The sequence below is a fragment of the Pollicipes pollicipes genome, unplaced genomic scaffold, assembly GCF_011947565.3.
Source record: "Pollicipes pollicipes isolate AB1234 unplaced genomic scaffold, Ppol_2.1 Scaffold_2555;HRSCAF=2994_pilon_pilon_pilon, whole genome shotgun sequence".
NCBI lineage: Eukaryota > Metazoa > Arthropoda > Thecostraca > Pollicipedomorpha > Pollicipedidae > Pollicipes > Pollicipes pollicipes.
In genome coordinates this window covers 28,035,811-28,048,137 of record NW_023596136.1, presented here as the reverse complement: position 1 = coordinate 28,048,137, position 12,327 = coordinate 28,035,811, and positions in this window count along the sequence as shown.

Here is a 12,327-nt window from a genome sequence, read left to right as displayed (position 1 = left end):
GTAACGTTGGGAGTTTTGACGGACTACACAGCATGAGCATTTTGCGTGGTTTAAACATTACGCATGCCATATGCATGGTGCTACAGGAAACAAAGGCTAAAGAAAATCTCAAATCTGTTAAATCTTTCTTTAAATCCGCTCCTCGCATTTAAAATCAGTTGAGTTTGCATTGAGCCAGTCAATAACTCTATGTTTTGATGTCTGATGTCCTTCATTTCGACGTGTTTCAACTCCTTCCCTAGCAATCCAAGGTTGTTCGGCTCAGTAGGGCACTAGGACAATATATCAATCATATGCAGCTGTAGCTCAGTTGAAACTCTCATTGTTTACTCCTGTGACACGAAAACCTTAGAGTACTTAATTTTTTCGTTATATATATATATATATATATATATATTTGCATGTGCATATATATGCATCTGTGCACACAAACATGCATACATGTGTATGTGTGGATGTTGGCCTGGGCTTGGCTGTGTGCGCGGTTAACCTTTTTAACTGCACGAGCCAAACCTTTTAGAATGTCTTCGGTCCATGAATGTAGCATTCATACATCCTGCTTTTGAATCAGTCAAATTCAAGCCTTCCTGCCAGTTGTGTAACCACCCGTACACTAACTTATGTTATGGAGGAGCGCATACTGAATAAATAAATAAATCATCACCACTCCCCACATTTTTAACTTTTTCATTTTTCACTTTGTGGCACGGCATGGCCTTTTCAGAATTTGTGAACGCGACCTGATGCGAGAGAAGGAACGTTATTTTGAAACCAGCAACAGGCACGGGCGAATTTTGACTAGCGCTATGCATCATTTGTCACGATATGTATCCTATTTTAGGTTGCATAGAAAGGGTCCCAAATCCATTTTGTTGTGACTAAACTCACATAGATAAGACAGTGGTATTAGCCTTATTGCCGAAATATTAACTCAACTATATCTTCATTCCCCTGTTTTTTTCTCCAAGGAATAAGGCTTACACTAATGTCTTAAGTATGTGAATAATGTTTCTTGCTAATGCACTGAGCAACTTACATTATTTCGAATAAATTCATATTGAAAACCATGGACAGCGGCCAATGAAAGCTGCCTAAGGTTGAAGCAGTTCAGACAGGGTCTTCTGACGGAAGAAAGTGGCATAGCTAGTCCACGAATTGCCGCACAATATGAGAGACGCAGCTGTTTATTGGCTGGTCCGTCGGCAGAGATACAGCGCACGTCGCCGGCGTGAGGGTCCTTCGTGTACTCACATTATTGTTACTATTACTATCATTATTATTATTATTATTATCATTTTATATCTATTGCTTTATTATCATTATTATGGCACTCACCTTAAATTCACTCACATCACAGAGCCAGCAAGCATAGAATGGCTTACCGGGGCATGAAGACAGGACCCAGCTGTTTCCGGGCTCTTCAAGGTTGACTCGCTGCAGTGGTCGGCTCTTGCAGTACATATGATCACGGAACAGCTGACACGTGCCGTTGTCGTGGTACCTGATTCCAGCACAGAGAGCCGAACCCGTTCTCTCACAAATGAGCGAACAGAGGACCATAGAGGCAACCTCGATGGTCGCAAGCGGCTCGTCGATGAACGTGCCGTTGATCCAGCTGAACAAAGCTGCGTTCGCGCTGGGCGCGATTGAAATCCCGAATATCAGCAAAAACACATCTATCAGACGCTGGGTCCTCATAATTGATCGGTCTGCAACGATAGTGCCCGCTCCGGTTCTGGACGCGAAGTGCAAAGCTGCTCAGCAGGCTGCTGCCGCCTTACAGCACACCGTTTGCATCCGTTGTCATGATGATGGTGCCCATGGTGTGTCGCACCAAATCGTGCAAGGCACACAGTGTAGTTGCACAGAACTTCCGCGATGCCAAATAGCAAAGATGGGTTTGAGTCTGGCCGGACCCGAACTCGGATTCTGACTTGATAGGACTTAGCTTAAAGGAATGTTCCACATCTGAAGATATTGAGGCAAGCATCATGTGTGACGAAGTCAGCTCACTTGTAATTATTCGTGTGTTTTGGAGCTCAAAATACTGCTCTAGAACACAAGTTTTCACTATTCAGTACACACGCTCCTCGAAACGTCATTATTTGATTGCGTCATGAAACATTCGAATGACGTCAGAGTAACTTGTGTACCTTTTTGTTTTTTTCAACCGGTTCGTTTTTATCTATCGATAAAACGTCGTGGCAAAATAACACAACTTGCTGCGGTCTGTAGGCCTTGAATTATCGCGCTGAATAATGCCAAAATACCGTATCAGCAGCACAAATTTGACCAGCGTCAACGCGACCTATTAATTGTGTAATAAAATGCATGCTGAGCGCAAGAAAACCAAAATCCTTAAGTAAACACGACACGAATGCGGTACGTTAAAATGAGAGAAGCTCAGTCATCTGCGCCGAATAGAACATAGCCTCGCAGGTCTTTTATTCTTTGATCACTTTTGCTATGAAACAATGAGCAGAAATCTTCCTTAAAAGTGATATTATTTTGACCTCCCATTTGTAATATCCTTCTTGTATTTTGGCTCCAAAAGGTTGATGGGCAAACTGACAGTTGGGGGAGAGCAAATTGGACATTGTTAGGCGGGGGCAGGGGGCGACAGTGGCCCACTCAGAACAATATAAATCGTCATCCGTGGGAGGAGACACGTGCCCATATGTCCCGCTTCCCTCCATGCGCCCCTCATTCCCAGTTGCGTGGGGTTTTGTTTCTGAAAATAAATTACCATTCACTGAAGTTGTAACATTTGCCATCTCTTTCAACGAATCCTTGTTCATAGCTGTGCTGTGTCTCATCTCACGACCCTAAACGACGCACGAAGAATGTGTGCGATCCATCTTATTACGTCATCATCACGTCTCATTACAAAATATTTCACTTTCGAAACTTGGTTGAGGGGGTGCCCAGACGACATGTTGAGCCTATCCTGCCCCCAAAACCTGATTTTTCCCCGGAATTAGACCACACGAAAAGTAGCGTCTCAATGTTGAAATTTAAAAAAAAAACTTCTTAGATACATCGTTGATTCAAAAATTATTTTCCTGCGAAATGACTTCTCATTTCAAGCTCATGTGACGTGCGGTCTTTTGAAAACTTAGAAATGGTTGTAATTCACAGCAAAACAAAAAATCTGAGTTAATCTTAGTAAACGATCACTGATGTCTACCGCTGTCGCTGTCTACCAAAGCCACGATTTTGCAGCAAATACACGCGCGATTGCTGGGGAAAACATGCGTTAGCTTTTATCTGGGTCACCCTATGCTTTAAAAAGCTGTCGCATGTTGCAGCCAATTGCTCTTTATCTAATCCAGGCGCTATAATTCTTTTTACTTGTCACTTGTCAAACATTTGTAGACGGCGTCACACATGAAGCATTCAGCATAATAAAAGCATAATGTGTCTACAATATATTATTTGGTCCAAAATTGGCATGGTACTGATGCTGATATAAGTAGGTACCTACCACCTAAGACACCAACAGGTAAGCTGATTGTTTTAATTTATTTGACCCAGCATTCCCCCTTTGCTCATGTGTATTGAGGGCGCTTAAAGAAGCATGGGAGGGACTCAAGTCAGCATTCGAGGGGGAGGGGGCTCAGGCTACCCCGAAAGTATATAAAGTGACGGCTCTGCTCATAAGTTCATTTTCACTCGCCATCCGAAAGCCGCAACCAGTCCGCAACGACACTGAAAACTGTTTTTGGGATCTTACACCGTAAGTCCTGATGAAAGTATGCTGCACGGTCCGCACGATGAGACCTCTCGCTACATGGTCTCAACTGAGACCAGTTTGTCACTTCGGCAAGCCATGTGGACTCTCCACCAATTTTACAAACTTCTCGGCGTGTCGCAATGAATACTTTCGACACTATTCAGGATTTGCACGAATTTCTCAGCGTACCGCCGCCAGCGACATCTACACAAAAATATAAACAGTTAACGACATGTTTGTGATTGAAAGGTGATACCGTAATCGAGTCGCAGTGAGTTTATTTCGCCTAAACATGAGCTATACCACATGCAGCTCTCAGTTTAGTCTTGTTGAAGTTCATGTGACGTTTTGGGAGTTTTAGGAAAAGTAGTTTTCCACATGAAGCTATTATTGCGGCGTTTTTACTAAGCAATGCCAAGCGTTACACGGTGCTCCTGAATCAGACTACAACATCAATGTGTTTCTGTTGATAAACTGATGATAAGAGCAGTACTGTATTCATGCACTTTGCAGTTATCACACAACAACGTATTAAAGTCGAGTACTACACGTTGAAGCAGTTTTGTTCCAGAAAAGCAGCGTGAATTGAGCTTTGTTAATTAGGTTTCTTATCGCGCTTGAACATTCTCGAACACCCCGCATTTCCGCCACCATGTACCATTTGCTGCCGCTAGCTTCGGTAGGTGGAGGTGCAGGAGACACTTAATGGTAAGTCAACATTTCCCGTGCTTAAGGTATGCTGTGCACTTTTACTTAAGTTTTGCGAATGTGACGCACTGTACTGGTTGGCTGATGGCCGGGCGTCGCTCAAAAATCGGATGGAGGGCAGCTGATATTTGACCCAGTTTGCAAGAATTGTCAAACCGGACAAGGGGACGCCCGGAGATGCGCTGATTGTGACCCAATTGAGGAAGGCATCCTTTTGCGGGGCATGGTGGATCTGGGGGTGGTGGGTCGGTCTCCTCAATTTAACAGGTGAACCAAGTTACACTCAGTCACCTATATTGCTATGCTTGAGAGCAAATTCGCCGCCTTGACTTTGTCAGGAGCCCGGGGATCAATGAGTACGTATCCCGCCGATTTTTTTCACTTTTTTCGGGAACTTTCTGTCATTTGAAGTAGAAATTGAAAAATCTGGGCCTGAGACAGAGGCCCGGCCCCCCTGGCCGTGTCTCTGTTTGGGAAGAACCTGGAGTATATCAAACTTATGACATGGCTCATGTTTTGTATTTCGTATACATTTTCAGCATAAACTTACAATAAACATTACATCAAACAGGTTCAGGCCAAGCATGAATAGCAGTCATTTACATAAGGCTGCGAGCTAAGAGTTTTGTGCTTTGCCAACACGCTGTCTTACAGGCGGGCTGTGAAATCCTGTGTTCGATCTTACTGTGTCCGAAAACTCCTGCGATTTCCGTTGGAACTAGCTTCTTGACTATGGTTTTGCAATCTTACTCTTTTCATTGCGAGCTCAATATTTCTGCAGGGTTTACGGCTCGAAGGTCAGCGACAGCGGACACGGAGCAGCGCTGGGGCTCTCGCCAAAACTAGAGGAGTACTACGACGGGGACCAACAGCTGGGCGGTGAATATTTTTTTGTTTTCTCGGTCAGTTCAATTTTGTTACCTCCCCGTATTAATGTTTATATTGCATCATTAAATACCTTACACAAAGACGGTGATATAGTTATCTGCATGACAGGGGGCATGGGGCATGCCTTGCCCCATCAAACCCCAACGAGGTCTTGCTGCCTTGAGGTGGAGGAGTTTTAACACTAAGATCACAGGTTGACCAGGCACAAAACCTTCATTTCGGGGCGCTGTCGCATTTTTTCGAGTGTACTCCCTTCCAGATGACACCACCAAGGTCCCAAACTTTTTTATCAAGAGGCACCAGATTTCAGTGGCGCAATAATGCTCCGCTTCCCAGCGAGACGAATTCCCGCATCGGCTACTTGGAAAATCGGCACCGAAGCTTTCTACCTTTTGATTTCTGAATTAAATACTTCTGGGTACCACAACGTTTACTTTATGGGGGCACCAAATTAAAGAGAACCATTTGAGAAGCACAAAGTCCTCATTTTTAAGAAGACAGAAATCCAGGGGCACCGTAATTGCTCTACCGTTCAGCCTGACAAAATGCTGGATTTGTCCTGTTGTTGGAGGGACCCTAAATCCTCCGTTTCGGGGCATCCTCAGTTGTTTTTTTTTTTTATTCACGGTTGCCTTATTCCAGGCAGCACCAAAACGCACGTCAAGGACTTCATTTTCAAGACGCAACAAATTCCCAGAGACACCATTATGTCCGTGCCTTTCCATTGACTAAATCTTTGGACGTCCATTCGGCGAAAAAGCACCAAAACATTGAATTCAAGGTTCCATAATATTTGTTCTCTAAAGGCATCGAATTCAAGCGGGACATTCAAAGGGCCGCGGAGGCTTGATTTCAGGTGACACCAAATATAGGGGCAACACAATTTTTAGCTCCCTCGGTGCAGGGCACCAAAAGCTTTCCTTTTGGGGTATGGTGATCTTGAGTTTCAAGAGGCACCCGATTCCAGAGGGTACCTTAAAGGGCAGCAAAACTCTATTTTTCAAGCGACGACAAATTCCAGAGCAAAGTTGGCTCCTAAACATCACCGAAGTTAGGCACTACAACACGACTAAAATGACGAGCCATCGTTAACTTACGTACGACAAAACCGGAGGAAAATTGTATTGTGTAGGTCGTTGAGTTTACAATGAGTGGTCTAAAACCTCGAAAGCAGAAGCGTGCGCATGATTTCAAAAGCGTATTGACTCAAACGAGATCGCGTGAAGCGAATGTTGACATGTTTTTGGTTGTAGTAAAAAGCCGTGAGGCCAATAAAATGTGTGGAACTTTGGCACGGTATGCTTCCTAATAGTAAAACATATGTTCAGCTCCCTAGAATGCATGGAGTGTTTTGAGTCGTTATAGCAAATATGCCGCCGTTTTGTACCTTCTACTCATCGTCAGATTAAACGCGTCCGATTTGATTGGTGATGGAAAGCTTCTCGAAATCCTTCTGAATAGCTCAGAATATTGATTAGACGTAACCGTTCCGGCGGGAGAAATATAACTGAACTCCCTGCTCATCGCTTTGACAGTAGCACATACCTTTCATTTCCTTTGTTCTTTCCAATTCATGTTATTTCTAATACACTTATTCGTCAAAAGGCTTGCGCAATAACTGCTACCGAAGCTTCGAACACTTTGTGCAGGGAAAAATATACAGCTTTAAACATGAGCTAGTTATCACGTGAATTCATCGCATAGGCTCTTTTTGAAGCGCTTGTCGGCTTTGGAAAGCAGACGCATCACATCGGCTACAGTGACGCACGCAACACATCGCCCAATCTTCGACCAATTCGGTTCTGGATAAATGGCCTTCGGTGTCCACTGTGCTACTCGCAAACGTTCATTTCTACTGATGCCATTCATACCAGTACAGGTGCCACTTTTAAGCTCGCAGGCACGCAATGTGCGCATTAAAACGGTTCAAATCTGGTACCTCTAGTCCTTAACTGCTGACGACAGCCCCCAGCAGATTCTACCAGGGTGTAGTTTCCTATTCATTTGGGAGCCCCCTCCCCCAACTTGGGCTCCTAACCGCTCCTGACTTTGAAAAAAAATGGGCGAAATCCGGGCAGTAGTCCATTTGTTGCCGTATTTTGGGAGCAGGTTGTGCTATTTATTGCTGCTTTTACTTTTTAGCCCCTACCAACTCATTTTGAGAAACTATGATCCTGGATTCTGCCGTCGTCAGTTGTCGTAGACTAGGGTTACGCGCTGGAGCTTCAAAGGAAGACATAAATGGAATGTTAGGTATGAACCACTGCTGGGAGGAACCGTTCACAGCGTAATTTGAACCTAAAATATTTCAAATTTATCTCATCATATCTTGATGATACCACAGTGACAATTCCCAGTGCTACTAAGTGATCCTAGCAGTGCTGACTAGGTAGCCCTGAGGTTTCATCTAGTATGTTTCTGAAATTACCCTAAAGGTGGAGCACTCAATTTAACAAGAAAATAAGCAAATGTGGTGATGCATGCTTTAAGCATCATGATACAGTAGAGCAATGGTAAAAATTTGAATTGAGAATGTGTCCCAGAGTTCAGTGATGCATATGAAATACGGGCTCCACACATCGCAAGCCCAGCGATATTGGATATAGGGGAGAGTGAGGAGACTTACATCAGTGTTAATCTGAGCCCCCTCCTCTGGAACTGCTGAGGATAGGGCTTCGATTCTTATATCTGCAGACAGCTGCAAGCTCCAGATTCACATACAACGGTAAAGTTTTGAGAGCACGTTTGCATCTTTGGCAAATGACTTCTCAATGAACCTCTTTCCAATGAGGCAACCTACCCCACCCCGGGGAAAATTATATCACATAGCGTGAAAGTTGTGCTTACGTATTTTTTTTCATAAAATAAACTGCATCTCAAGCAGGCTGAATTCCATGCAATATGTAGCCCAAATGCGCTCGTCACTGCTAGTTTGTAATTCATCGTGATTGGTACATGACAAATTTTTGCCCATTTAACAGCCAGTTTTTGTTTTACGACTATTGCCACCTCGATTTCGGCTGCTCGGGGAACATCATGGATTTGCATAGGTATTTTTAATGTAGACTTGTTATCTAGATTGCGAATGGCATGTTGTCGGTTCATTGTATTACTAATACAGCATGCCCTATGCACAGGTGACATAGCATGTACCGCCCGACATCTTGGAGGCATGTTTGTTCCACCCCGAAATCCTTAGTGAACAGATGCCAAATGTTTTGCGGCACGCACGCGCTGTACGTCCCCACCATTCGGCAGACCATTCGATTCGTGCAGCCATCCCGTGACCCTATGAACTATCACTCACACCGATCGCTATAGTCTCCAATGCCGTGCCAAAATACAGATTTTTCGCGCTCACCCTAACATGCGTACACTATGAGCCCAGAAGTACACTGGAAGGCAGAGCTCTGCCTTCCGTCAGATGAGTGACTTGAGACTACCAACCGTCGCATAGAGTTGGGATAAATCGCCTTGATACTACTTGGACATGATGCTACTCACTCTACTGTCTTCCCCGCCCCCCCCCCCCCCCCCCCTACTGTGCCGGCTGCACGTGAGACTATCCTGTATTGCAACGTCAAGATTCATCAGAACACGAGGTCGCTTTTATTAACGGCAAAACCACGTAAGAAAAATCACCATCTCGTGTAACACAAACTTTTGCATCCGTATTTAGTTGTTCGCGCCAGTACCCAACCAAACATAGCAGTGGGCACGCGCAGTTGGCACGCGCAGTTTCGTATTGGCGAAGACGCATGCTTAGTGTTACTGTCCTCAAGGATATTTATCATGCACAATGTTCTGCACATCTCAAAAAGGTGACTTAAGTGACCTCCACCAATAAGATGTATACATGGGCTGCTTATTCAGAGTTCCATCCGTTGACCACTGAAGTGTAAAACATAATTATCGGTTCGATTAACAACTTTTCTCGTGATGCCGAAGCGGAACAACTTTTTGCACATCGCGTTTTTGCACGTTCATATTCAGCTGCATGCGTGCATATCAGCGTCGAATTTGCTTGCTTCACACTACAACTCCATTCTTTTCGTCCGTAATGGTACCATCACGGACATATTCAGTTATCTTTGTTGCCTTGCACGCTCGAATGAAATATGCTATGGCCTAAACCATAGTATCTTAATCATGCAAACTGCTTCGTCGCTCAATCCAATTTATTTCCACAACATTCATGCATCGTATTTCAATCACTCAACACCCTCATCACAATCGCCTAAAACGTGCACCATTCAGCTGCGCCGATTTCGTACATGGCCGCTGAGCAGAATGCCCCTGGGATGCGCAAAGACTGCCTGGCTGGTGTGCAGCTTGGAGACATTTTCACCAGATTGTCTGACATTGTTTACCAGACCCAGACATTCCGGCGCACGAACTGCTGGTCATTGTTTCGTTTCTGCTGGTCGTTACTTCATCGATTTCGTCCGTCAAAATGGCAAGGCCAAGCTAGCCACAAAGCCAGGCAATGCTCAGGTAATGGTGTTGATAAATGTATGAACCAACGCTAAACATCAGAACGCCACGGTCTCCTAAGCCAGCTGAAACGAGGTCTTCCATCGCATTGTGAAGAACTGGTTGTATGTGTTCCCAGCCCGACAGGCGCTATTCGATTACGTCTCGATGCTTTCTAAGCGGCGATGACACAATTATCCTGCAGCCTGGCACCAACTCACTCATTGCACGTCTAAAAAGGCCTCTTACCCACTGCTCCAACAAGAGTTTACAACAGACGTCGAAAAACAGTTGAAACGTCCCGTGAGTGGGCCATTACGTGAGCCGGACAGACCACACGCCTTACGCGCCCAAGCGTAGGACCAGTTCCTGTCCGTTTCCTATTGGCACATGGTCTCCTTGCAATAGTCCAGCTGGCATAGGGGATGGTACAGCCTTCTACAATCGACGTCGTTCCAATTACTCAGCATATGTGTTACACAATGCTCAACACCCCAAAAGTTGTCAGGAAAGCTGGACCCCCACCAGGGGACCGTGCCGCAGCCGTCAACGCCCCAAAACACGTCCTCCGAGCCCAGGTCGGTCACCCCCAGCCACACCAGCCTCCTCGAGGCGACCTCGATGACACACTGGTTCTCGGCCTCGGTACGCGGGACGGCCAGGTGGGCGCCGCGCTGCTGGCAGCGGCTCTGCGCCTCCGTGTTGGTGAGTGCAGCGTCCAGTCGGATGAGGCAGCGGCCGGCGCACCGCGTGAACCCGGCCGGGCAGCTGCACCGGTCGGAGGAGGAGCCTAGAATGGCACAGGATCTGATGTGCCAGTGGTACTGGTTCCAGCGGGCTGGCTGGCAGGAGACTGCACGTGAGTGCATCCGAGGTCAGGCTTGAGCCAGCGACCTCCCACCCGTGAGTGTGGATTGGGATGTTCGCGACCTAATAAGGAATGAGATGAGCTGGGACGCTCTTTAGTGTGTGCGTACTTTGTATCATTCGGTGGTTTGGTTATTGCACTAGTTAGGCGATATGCGCACCGAAGAAAATTCAGAAATGAACAGCTTGATCGTACAGCTCTGTTATACTCCCTGGAACGCATTAAAAGTTTATACATGCAACGGGATGAGTGTGATGAGGATAAGCGCACACGGGGTATTAGCTTGTTGCTTTGTTGTGACCTGTAACGATGAACCAGGGACAAAGAGCCCTTTGTTTTTGTGTGAAAGTGACGATGATGCTACGCTGTCATTGGATGCGATATCCAGAGATTCATGCAATGATATACGCAACGTGCCCTCAGGCAAATGAATCTCGCGAGTGGAATGAGAGATCAAGATCCTGAGATAGCTGGGTGATCCCGAAAGAGACCGACACATACCGAGAGAGGAGAGAGACAATTTCTGTAGAAAAAATGTGTAAAATGAAATAACCCTCACCGGCCTGGTGTGGCAAAACGCCCGGCGCCAAAATGTTCTTTGAACTAAACTAGTGCTCCTTTGGTGGTAGTTTTAGAACCCCTTAATAAGGTACGTTTAGTGTGTACTCTGGCCTGAATGTTCCATGCAAATCACTTGAAAGACATTTTAAACGTAAGAGCGCTCCCTTTGGAATCCATTAAAAAACGTGATAAGGCGTTAGTGAATGAAAATGACATAATTCAAGAAAATATTGCTGCTCTCTATCTCACAGCACTGTGAGTACGAAAGTTGCTTAAGAAATGGTTTTGTGTTTGTTCAAACGCATCGGCGAGATCAAACAGATGGTGTTATTGTGGTGGTGCCATGCCCAATTCCTTACCTTGCTTTATGATTACTTCCTGTCTACGTCAACCAGTACGTCAAAGAATTCCGAAAATAAGTCGGTATTGTAGTTACTCAAACGTACGGTAGGACTTAACAGCCCCTGTTAATCTGGTGACATCGCGCCTAACCAACTTGCCTGATCTATTTTAAACGGCAGAGTCCGAGCCTGGCGACTTACCAGACAGTTTTAACGACTTGTCCGCCGCTCATGACTGCTTAACCATGACACGCGATCTGACCTGGCACGAACCGCCGACGGCAAACTCGCTCGCTGTCCGTCTGTTCTCTGTGATTTACAAGCTTTTTGGACTTAACAGCATCTCCGACCATCGTGTCAGCCGGTGCACACCACTTCCATCGTTCAATTTTAGTTCACAAACTTATTCCTAATGCTACCTGGCGCTTCTAATCTAGGTGCGATGTGCTCAGATCGATCCTGGCAACGTTGACTGGTGATGACGTGGGGAGTTCTGATGGGTTAGACAGCACGAACATGACAACGGGGACCGGCGGTAACGTGGGGAGTTCTGATGTGTTACACAGCATGAGCATGACAACGGTGACTGGTGGTAACGTGTTGAGTTCTGACTGATTACACAGCATCAGCATGGCAACGGTGACCGGTGGTAACGTGGGGAGTTCTGACGGATTACACAACATCAGCATGGCAACGGTGACCGATGGTCAAGTGGGGAGTTCTGACGGATTACACAGTATCAGCATGGCAGCGGT